Source organism: Balaenoptera borealis, assembly GCF_965194805.1.
Source record: "Balaenoptera borealis genome assembly, chromosome: 9".
Lineage (NCBI taxonomy): Eukaryota > Metazoa > Chordata > Mammalia > Artiodactyla > Balaenopteridae > Balaenoptera > Balaenoptera borealis.
The window spans coordinates 47,008,109-47,018,693 of NC_138873.1; the positions used below are offsets into that span (position 1 = coordinate 47,008,109).

A 10,585-nucleotide genomic window follows, 5' to 3' on the forward strand; every position below is an offset into this window, starting at 1 on the left:
GATGTACACAACTGTGGGTGCATAATTGTGGATGAGATCCTGACTTGCCCCAGTTTATCAAACAAGCTTTTGAAATGTGCTATGTGCTGTTCTCCATAGTGCTTCTGTAAGCTGGCTGGTCCTCCTCTAAGACCTCCCTTTCAAAGTTGCACAGGCTCTTTCAAATCATTAGAGAATATTGCTAGTCTTGTATGGCACCTTGCCACCATGCTCTTCAGGACTCTATTGCTCTAAACTAACCTAATTTTCAAAGGAAAATCCCTGTGACTTGAGAAAACACAAAGTAAATGCAGAACAAAGTAACTTGGTTAATATAAGCTCTCCTCCAAAAAAAAGATAAATTTGATATATTTCAGCCTTCATTCATTTGCATTTCTTCAGTAGGGAAATTTTTATCAAAGATTACTAGGTTGAGAATTTCTAGGGTCGTCCCTGAATAAGACATTTGCTGGTTGAGTAGCTTTTAAAACTGACTTCTTTATCAGGAAGACTTCATAGGCAGCTGAATATTTTATTGCCTTTCCTCAGTCTAGTTAACAAGGGAGAATAATCCATTGAGAAATGCATAAATACATATTCAACTTATACTGTAGCAATTTAAAAAGTGTTTCTGAAAATGCCATGAGCACTTTATGGATTGTGAACTCTTTCAATTTTAAATTTTAAATTTATATCATAACCATAAACGTTTTGAAGACCTCTAGGAAAAAAAAAAAAAACACCTCACTTCTTCCTTAAAACTTATGTCTGAAACTGATTAGCCTCATGAAATGCCCCTTTATGTAGGGGAAAACTTTATAAAATCTTGGGCTTATAGTTCAGTCAAGACCATTTATATCTTAACTCATGTTTGTTTATACCTGGCATATACACCCTGGCTCAGACATCTCTTATGATCCCCAGTTTGTAAGTGGTAAATGTATAGAGCATGCATAGGAGAGTGTCCAGGGTTTATGTTTGTCCTGGCATGTTGCTTCAATGGATTCTCCCAGGGTAAGGGGAGGAGAAGTACCTGAGGCCCCTGCTGGATGTATAACTGATCTATTCTGACAGCAGCCAGGGCAGCCTCTTAAGGCAGCCACTGAGATGCATGCTGTTAACTATTATCACAACTCAGTACAATTTGCTAGTTTCCAGTATTATTCATTTGATATAACTAATTTTACTTATTTATATATAATATAATGATATTCCTATTTATTGCTACTTCCTGGAGCTATTTCAAGCAGAAGCTTTATTTGTATAACAAGAACACTGTTTCATCTTTATGGGAGTTTCTTTTGCTTTGTGTGGTCCTTCATATACATAGTGTACTTGCAAATCAAAAAACTCTTGGTACAGCAAAGCCATTAATTTACTTTAAACAGAAGCTCAAGAAAAATATCGATGAACTACAGTGGCAATTTCTTCCTATTTTAATATGACTACTAATATGACTATTAATGTGAATACAGACGTGTGTGTGTGTATAAATTTTTTTCTTTCTTCCTCTGTCCTATAGTGGTAAGAATAACGTAGGCTTCAGAATACAGAAAGGAATTTTTGTTAATTTAAAACTTTACTTGCTCATCTTAAATTGAATTTGCTTGCTAGTTTTAAATTGGCATATATTATCCTTAAAGTACAGGATCTTTATATAATTCCAAATCCATGAGAAACATGGATTTGTAACAGAAACAACTGGAAGGTAAAGAAAAGGAACTTTATGATACAGGACAATTGATGTGACCAGTTTTAATATTTCTGCATTTCAAAATCCTAAGAGATCTTTTGGTCTAAGGGTTCCTGCATGGTGGCAGGCTTATGTTTGAGGGAGGGTGGCACTCTTTCTATTATTCCTATAGTGAAAAGAAATTTAGTTCCCAAATTTTCCAGTCATTGAATTGTGAGTGAAAAGAAATGGAACTTCTATTTTACACATTTGTTCATTCCCATTATGTTTCTAATATTTTTGTTAGATATTAGACAATATAGACAATCTGTACGGTACACATAATTTCCATTTCTGAGGTGCGGAAACTGGGATTCAGAGAAGATAAGCAAATGCTATGGTCACAGTTATTAAGAAAAAACTGGGATTTGAATGTAGGTCTCTCTGATTCTAAAACCCACGTTCTTTCTCTTGTGGGATGCTGCCAGTGACCCCAGAGCCTTTGCCTTCTTCCATTATTCTCATTGCTTTAAATATTTAATCATCCTTTAACATTTCTCTGAATGCACTCCAAATTTTCTAAGTCCTGGTTTAAAGTGGGGCCCAGATCTGTCTGGAGCCCTCTAATAAAGGGCAGATCCATCTCTGAAGGAAGCCCTCTAATAAAGGGCAGCCCTCTAATAAAGGGCAGATCCATCTCTGAAGGAAGTTCCTACCTGGGGCAGAGAATACCGTATAACATAGTTCTCCAGAAGCTTTCCGTGAAACTGAGTTAAGATGAATGTCAGTGTCAGGCTTAAAGCGGAGCAGCAAGGGAACAGATGCCCCAGCTGGCCATCTGTGGCCCAAGGGAAGTGGGCACTTCAGCTTTAGCCATTGCGTTTTGTAACTGTAGATGGAGTCAGAGGGGTCTGGCCTGGGTCTAAAGGAAACTGAGACTTACCTGGATTTATCTGATGAGGTTGGAGAGTTAATGGGCCCAAGCTGATTTGCATGTGGGTTTATTTGGCTTCAGGGGTGGGTGGAAGTATTAGTATTAGAGCCTTTATGTGGTGGAAATTTCCCTGAACCTACCTGTTGTCCAGGGTGCGTGGACTGAGGGGCTGGGGGTAAAACTGAAGAAGCTGGAAGGTCTCTGTGACATCCTGAGAGGGATGGGTAAAGGGGTTTGCAGTGACTAAGTGTGACATGGCACATGGACCATGGTAGAATGTCCCCCCCCCATCTCTGTGGAGACTGTAGCATACTCCAGTACATGCAGCTGGCAGTGCCAGGGGCATCAGGGCCTATCTCCAGGAGCACTGAAGGCTCTCTCAGCAATGGTGGTGGAGTGGCATGTTGCTGAGGGTTAGAAGAGTGTAAAGAAGGAATGCCCTGGGCCCACAAGCCATTAGAGCAGCATATCTGAGATGGTTTTTCAGACTCCCAGAAATAGCCAAAGGAGACATAGCAGGGACTTCATCACTGTGTGCATGGAGGGGTGTCAGATTTGGCTTATTACTTTTAACTCTTAACCTGACCACAGCTGCATCCATGATAAAGTGATACTTGCATGATAAGTCTGCAGCTTTTGCTTTTGATAGCTCTTTTTGTCTGTGTGCCTCATTGATTCAGAATTCCTCCTCTGCAGTTTCTGTGTAGAAGAGTTATTTTTTCATCATCTGTTTTGGACTTTAAATATGGAATAGAGTGTAGCTTCAATCATCTCATCAGAAATTCTGTTGATTGTTTGAGAAGTTTGTCCAGCCTATGTCCTGTTGACCCACCAATCAGGACACCTACTACCTCTGCAAAGATGTAGTGTAATTACAGGTTCAATAGAAAACTTAAAATAAAGAAGAAGAGAAAAAGTTGGAATGGGACAGAATGTGTGCCTGTGGATACCCAAGTTGTACTCTCCCTTCTCGCTTCCAGACGGTGTCTAGAATCCGCAGTCACCTTTTAAACATGCATCCCTCCAAAATGGATTAAAAGGAATGATGTATAGATAGAGTATCTAAGACCAGACCTTTAGAAATGTAGTGAGAAACCCGTGGTTACACAATGGCAAATGACTCTAGGATAAAAATAAGACGGCTGTTTATTTCAGTTATACTTTATGTTGATAAAAAATTGTCTCTTTTTTTTGGTAAGGCAAGATATTTAACACAGTGCTTCCCAAAGTGTGTTCTGAGAAATATCAATTCGGCCAGATGCCAACTAGAAACGAATTTTTCAGTTTCACGGCTACATAAGTTTGGGAAGTACTGTTACACAAAGCCAATCACATTTGTCCACCCCAAGAATTTGCAAGACTTTAATAAGCCAACAGGTTCTATGACTCCCCCAGTGCGGGGAGATCGCTCACAAACACTCTCCTTTTTCTCTGAGGTCATGTTTAGAGGAGTGAAAGCACTTTGAGAAATGTGGGTTAGCTCACTGAGAGCCACTTACTCGGAGTAACTCATCCAGGCAGATTAAGGACCAAGACAACTAATAGAAGAACCACGTTTCCCATTGAAATCACTGGCAAATTAAACAAGGATGGGATTCTTCATGGCTACATCTTTATGTCTAAATTAAATAGTTTCCAAAAAGTTATCCAGAACAAATGCCTCTGAAATATGAGATACAGTTTTGTGTTCATAACAATTCCCTAGAAAATCGAGCTTTTAAACTAAAAGCTCCCACCTTAGGAGAGCTAGGAAACATAGAAGATGGCTGAGGATGTTTCTAGACAGTGACAAGAGAAGAGAGGAATTAGCAGGTGTCATGTAAGTGCTGACATTAGGTCTTGATTGCTGAGGCATCCATTTCAAAGACATTCGTCTGGAATAAACATATTGCCGGCTGTACGACACAGATACCAATTAAACAACTAGTAAGAAACCAGGTGGCCACACTGGATACGTTCCCCTTTGAGAAATCCCTGAGTAACCTAGATAAGGTCACTCTGCTTGAGTGACACTGCTTATCCCTTTTTGTACCCTAAATTCCCACATTATGTTTTACATCTGCCAATAGTGAACCTGCAAAACCCTAGGCACCCCATTCTCCAGCCTCAGTAAAGGCAGAGACCCAGGTCTGCACTGCCTCAGTCTCTCTCTGTGACCTCGCTCTGTGGCTCATGGACGTGCTGTGTACCCCCCTAGACTTGTGAGTAATGAATCTTTTTCTTCCGTTTCCTGATGATCTGTTTTTGTTTGTTTAGATGTGTCTTGCAATCCTAATAACCTCAGAGACTGGTCCAGCCACAACGTTGGCTCTGGTTGGGGAAATTTCTGTGTGAGGTTTGCCCCAAGTTGTACAGTCCAGGGGGTATCCCAGGCATTTCTAGCTGATAGCATTGCCGTCAATAGGCTGAGACTGATGATGGTACGTAACGTGATTTAGGAATTCTCTCTCTACATAGGAATCAGTCCCTCTGTTTGAAAGCTCCTAACATGTGGAATTTCCAAGTTCTGCTTGGTGCTTGGCTAGACAGACTTTGTCACAGGTGTTGTATGCTAGGCTGGGCTCACAAGTCACCTGCTGGGAATTTGTGAACACAGCCTTACGTATCAAAGGAACAGGACTTGATAATGTCCAAAGACAGCTGAAGTGGAAGTTTATTTTAAAAATCCATTATTTAAGAAATTCTAACTCAAAAGCAATGATTAAGAAGCATTCAGAAAATCAGGCAAATGTGCCCTATAAGACAACACAGGAGGGGAAATATCAGAGGCATCTTCTTCCCCTGGTTCTGGGGATGGGACTTTAAGAGGTGTGAACATTGCCCAAATTGGAGAAAGTGTGACAGTCCAAGCAAGGAGCACCAATAGAGGCTATGGACCCCTCCCCCTGGGCCCATAAGCAGGAAGCCACAGAGAAAGACCATGTTCCCCATCATTTTAAAGGTCCTGGGTACATCATCAGAAATTCACTGGAGGAAAAACCAGGAAAATGCCTACATATTCAGCCTCTCTAGTTTCTCATTATAGTTTTCTATTTTTTCCTTTCCCAGGTCATAAAATATAATGTAAAACCAAGATGGATTGTAGCAAAGCATGATCCAGATATGTAACTAATTCCTGCAACTTAAGATCTTTAGACATTCTAGAAATAAGTTTTTCACTTTATGATATGAAAAATTAAGGTAATGGAAAAAGTAGACTTTACAGACAGTTAATGATTAGCTGAAATTGTGACCTTTTCCAATACTCATATCTGAATAACATCATTCTTAAAACCACTTAAGCTTTGTCTTATATTTTTCTAGAGGTTAGTGCTATAAAAAATTGCAGGTCACACAGAATTTTAATTTTGAATCACGAGAGAACATATTTTGGCTATGATAGGATTATTACTTTTTTTCTTTTCTTTTGAATATTGGCTAAAAGGAGAACAAGAGAAGGAAAAGATGTGCAAAATTTTGGTACTGAAAACAATTGTGATAAATGTTATGGCTAAAGATTAGAATTCTGTTTAATACCTATAACAGAAATTAAGAGAGTGCTTTAATACTTTTGCTTATCATTCGTTGATTTTTCTAAATATAAGGACTTGAAAGGCTGTTGACATCTAAGAATAAATAATGCAAGTATGTTTGAATTTCTGTACATTTCACACTTTACCAAGTGAGTATATTTCATATAATGACAACTCTGTCCTGGAATAAGGATACTAAAATTGATGGACAATTTGATTTTAAATGTAAGCATAACATCAAGGAGTATGGACACATTTTGTAAATGTTTTTATATCACTCAGGAAGTCCTGAATGAGGCTTTGGTAAGTGTGCAATAGACAAAGCAAGGCAAGATTTAGAGTATTTTTCAAGGATCTTATGGCCCAGTTGGAAGAAGAAACATAGGTCCATGGAAAGCTAAACTATTATCAAGAAGACTAAAAGTAAAAGACAAGATGAATAATAAAGACACGATTTATTAATGGAGTTCAGAGGAGAGAGAAAGAGGACCTCAAAGCAGTGGTAGGATTTGAACATGACATTAAAGGATGGGGAAGATTATATTAGTTGGAGAGGATCACTCCAACTCTTTGCATGTGAGGGAGAGTGAGAATATTATGGAAAAGATTATAGCAACAGGACACTATGGTTCTAATTCAGGGGCGAGTGAATAATATAGTTTGTTTGGAGCCAAGAATTTTTATAGGTCAAGGGATAGCCATATTTCTGAAAAGGAAAAATGAGGCTGGATTATGGAGAGTCTTGAGTGCCAGACCAAATTTAAACTTTATAATATAATTTGAGAGCACGGGAATATAATGACATCAGTTGATTTTAGGAAGAGTGAGTGCTCTGTGGGAGGGGAAGGGAAGCCTGGAGGCAAGGGATATAGCCATTTGTCTGCTGATGTTAGCCGACCAGCCTCTGGGCCACTGAGTTAGGTAGTGGTCATGGAAGAATGGGAGAGAAGCAGAGACCCGATGATTGTGCTACATATTTGGTTTCCAATGCAATACTTTTGCATACCCAAAGGATTTGAGGACAGTTTTCTGTTTCAAACAAATATTTTTTAGCCATTTCATGAAAACTTAGCTTAGTGGTATCTCTCTCTCTCTCTCTCGTCTGTCTATCTATTTATCTCCCTAAAAATGTCCTAATCATTTCTAAGTGAATTCTTTCTTAAAAGTGTAAAACAGCTCAATCTTATTTAAGAAAAGAATGTGTGAAAAGTTCTGAATTTCTCCAAGGGTTCTTTACAATGCTGTCATATTATTACAACCTCAATATCCTGTGTTAGCAATACTTACTTAACTCATCACATTTTAGTTTTATGGGAGAGCAATGAATGTAACAGGCACATAAAACCCACAGCCAAATGGTTGACATCTGACCTTTAATCATCTCTTAGACTCGTCCTTAGTGACATACCACCTCCTCTTCTACAGTGGGTGTATCAACCCCTTCTTAACTTACTAAACATGATGGTGTTGCTTAAAAAAAGAAATCACTGACTTTCTTGACCCTGGTTGCCTTCCCTACCCCCCTCCTTTTTGGTTTTTACCGTTTATATTATTTTCTGATGTTTGGCCCTGAAAATTGCCACTTCCTCTGTGGTTAAGATTAAGATTTGAAGCCTCAAGCAAAGGTGTTAAAAGTGACATATTAAACTGTCACAAGACCAAGAAGGAACTAAGGAGTTTGCTTTGAATTTTAAACTTTATTATCACCAATAATATAGTTCTTAATTTTTACTAATATATAAATAATTGTCTGACCTGAATTAAAAAAAAAAAAATGTATATGGCAGAAAATTAAAGAACTAGAGATGGAATTCGTAGGAAGGGACCTCAGAAGAGGCCTGTCCACCCATCATTTGACAGGGATGAAGGTTAAGAATTTTGGAGGATGTGACTAATGTCACATGGCTACTTAGGGTTGAACTGGGACCAGAACAGTCCTGGGCCCAGCACTGCTTCCTTACAGCTGTGCCCTCAGACATGACCTCTCTGTCAGATAAGAGAATGCTGTGCCTTATATATACAAAGGTTGAACAGGAATGTCACGCTCTTCACAGTAAACCAGGAACCTGATCTCATCTTTGAAGCAAATTTCTTGATTGCTACCCCAGTTTCACAAACTTGCAATGATGTATGTCTCCCGAACACTCCTACCCTGCCTTGTTGTGCCTTCATGGGATGAGAAAGGGTATAAAAAGTCTGGAAACCTGACCCAGCTTAGTCCATAAAAAGGCTTTTGTCTGTGAACCTAACCACAAGTGATTCATTAATAGGCGATTGAAAGATTTTTTTGTCAGGAACACCCCTTGCCCCCCTTTTACAGAAATAAACAATTTGAAACATAACTGAAGTGTAAGATGGTATCAATTCCCACTTCAAAATAGTGCTGTCTACTACATGTAAAGGTGTTTACTTCCTTATAATGAAACATTTGTTAGCTCTTCCGTAAGTATCCCCTTAATTAAATATACCATTTGTTTTGTCAAAAGTGCAGTACAAAAAATTCTTTACAAAATATCTTTAGTGCATCCTAAAACAGTAGTTAAATTAGTTTAGAAAATTTTAAAAAACCTTAGTTTTGTGTTTCTAGCAGATGCATAATTATACTCAACATTAGGCAGTGTTGTATTTTCATTTATTATATAGAAGTTCAAAGGAAATTAGTAATTCACCTTTGGATTTTTATCATTTATCCTTTAATGCTCACTAAAGGTAGGTAGTAACATTTTTTAAAAAGTGCTTACTTATGTGTGCATTGCGTTGCATTTCCGTAGTATTCTTCCTTAAGAATCATATGTTATGTTTGACTTTTTAATAACTGACTTCAATTCAAATAAGAAGAAGTAATGGCATTAAACTACATTCAACGTTTATTAATATAGTATTTAAACTCAAGGAACATGCCAGACTCCAAAGTTCTGACAATGAAAATTCATCCTAATCAGCCTTTGTCTCTGCCCTTTGTAAGAACTGCAAGAAACTGGGACACCTTCTATGTTAAATAATCTGAAATATAACAAGTAGCACCCACTTGTGAAGTTACAAGTCTTTTCATCATATTTACTTTGTATTTTTAAAAAATAGGTATGGGTCCTCTGCCTCTCCAACTTGAGGTGTGAGGGGATCAACAGACAAAAACGCATATCATCACTAAGGGCTTGGAATTCTAGAGACAATCTCATTCAGAGGGAAATACAGTATAAATCGTTTGGTGGTGGTGGTATTTATAATTGCCTCAAAGTCACTCCCGTAGAAGCCCCACAAACGTTTCAGTATTAATTTTCAGCTCTCTTTATAATTGCTTATATGTCTTTAAGATTCTACCTCACTTGGTAATAAGACTTAAGCCCTCAACCTTCTGAAAGCTGCCCGGGCAAGCCGTTCAGATATAGGGCTTGATTAACACACTCTCTCTCTCCAGGTGCGCTCTAACAAGTCAAGCATTTCCTGGAAACCCGCCCACAGATTGTGCGACTATTTTTAGTAGCTCACCTCCTGGTAAAGGCAGCTATTAGATATCCAGATATCCCTGCCCCTTTCAGGTGCAGTAAAATAGAACATAAAAGGGTGTAATTGAATGATTACAGCTAAGGACTGAAACCAGGAGCCTAGGGTCTCTCTCCTTCTCCTGGGAGCTCTGGGAGTTGCCCAGAAGGGCCTTTCTCCTCCCCACTAACCTACTCAAGGCAGGGGCCCCGTGCCCTGAAGACCCGGTATAACCTCACAAAAGGCACTGCTGGGCTTGTTTTCTGTTCACACACGTGGGGTGGAAAAGAAGGGAAAGCGAATTTACCTCTTTGGACAGCTTCCGTGTGCCAGATTCTGAGCATTCCTGTAATTATCCTAAGAGTCCCGAGAGGTAGGGGGGTATCCTTATTCCCACTTTACCGTGAGCAGAGCTTACCCATCAGCCGAGTTTGCTTACTGCCCAAGAACATGTGGCTAATGAGCTGCAAAGCCGGATTTAAACCCAACCCATGCTTTCTCTCTTTACTATTTGAGGGGAAACTGAAAAGCAGGCTCTACAGCTAGGGTGGTCGGGTCATTTATTATCCAAACCAGAACAGGTGATGTAGGAAATATCTTCTCATAAAAAGAAAAGCCTCATCGTCTAGGAGGAGGAACGGGAAGGTGGCATTTACAGGGAATATGTAGTTGAGTACAAGGAAGAGAGCGTTCCACACTTTCGTGCAGAGCTATGATCACTTCCATCTCCCTCAACACTGTGTACTAGTTTGGACAGTAGTCACTGGAGCAGAGAGCTGTGATGGAAAATGAACTTTCAATGGCTGTTTACCTCATTAAGCAATGTTTCTTCTGCCTTTCCTCATGCTCTAAATGTTTTGTTTATTTTAGAAGAGAATTTTTTAAAATTCAAGCTGAAAAAATTCGGCTTGCAAACCTTTGCAAATTTATGAAGGGCAAAGACTATATACATTTTGAATCCCTACAGCATCTAGCATAAAAATAGTTAGCCAAGTATATGATGAG

At 39.0% G+C, this 10,585-nt stretch overlaps 2 long non-coding RNA genes across 2 annotated transcripts in view; one reads left to right on the forward strand and one right to left on the reverse strand.

Annotated features, from left to right (window-relative positions):
- The window catches only part of LOC309634634, a 494,785-nt gene that overhangs the window by 185,070 nt on the left and 299,130 nt on the right, over positions 1 to 10,585 (reverse strand). The gene's annotated exons all lie outside the window — the stretch shown is intronic.
- The window catches only part of LOC309634630, a 463,425-nt gene that overhangs the window by 68,900 nt on the left and 383,940 nt on the right, over positions 1 to 10,585 (forward strand). The window lies entirely within an intron of this gene.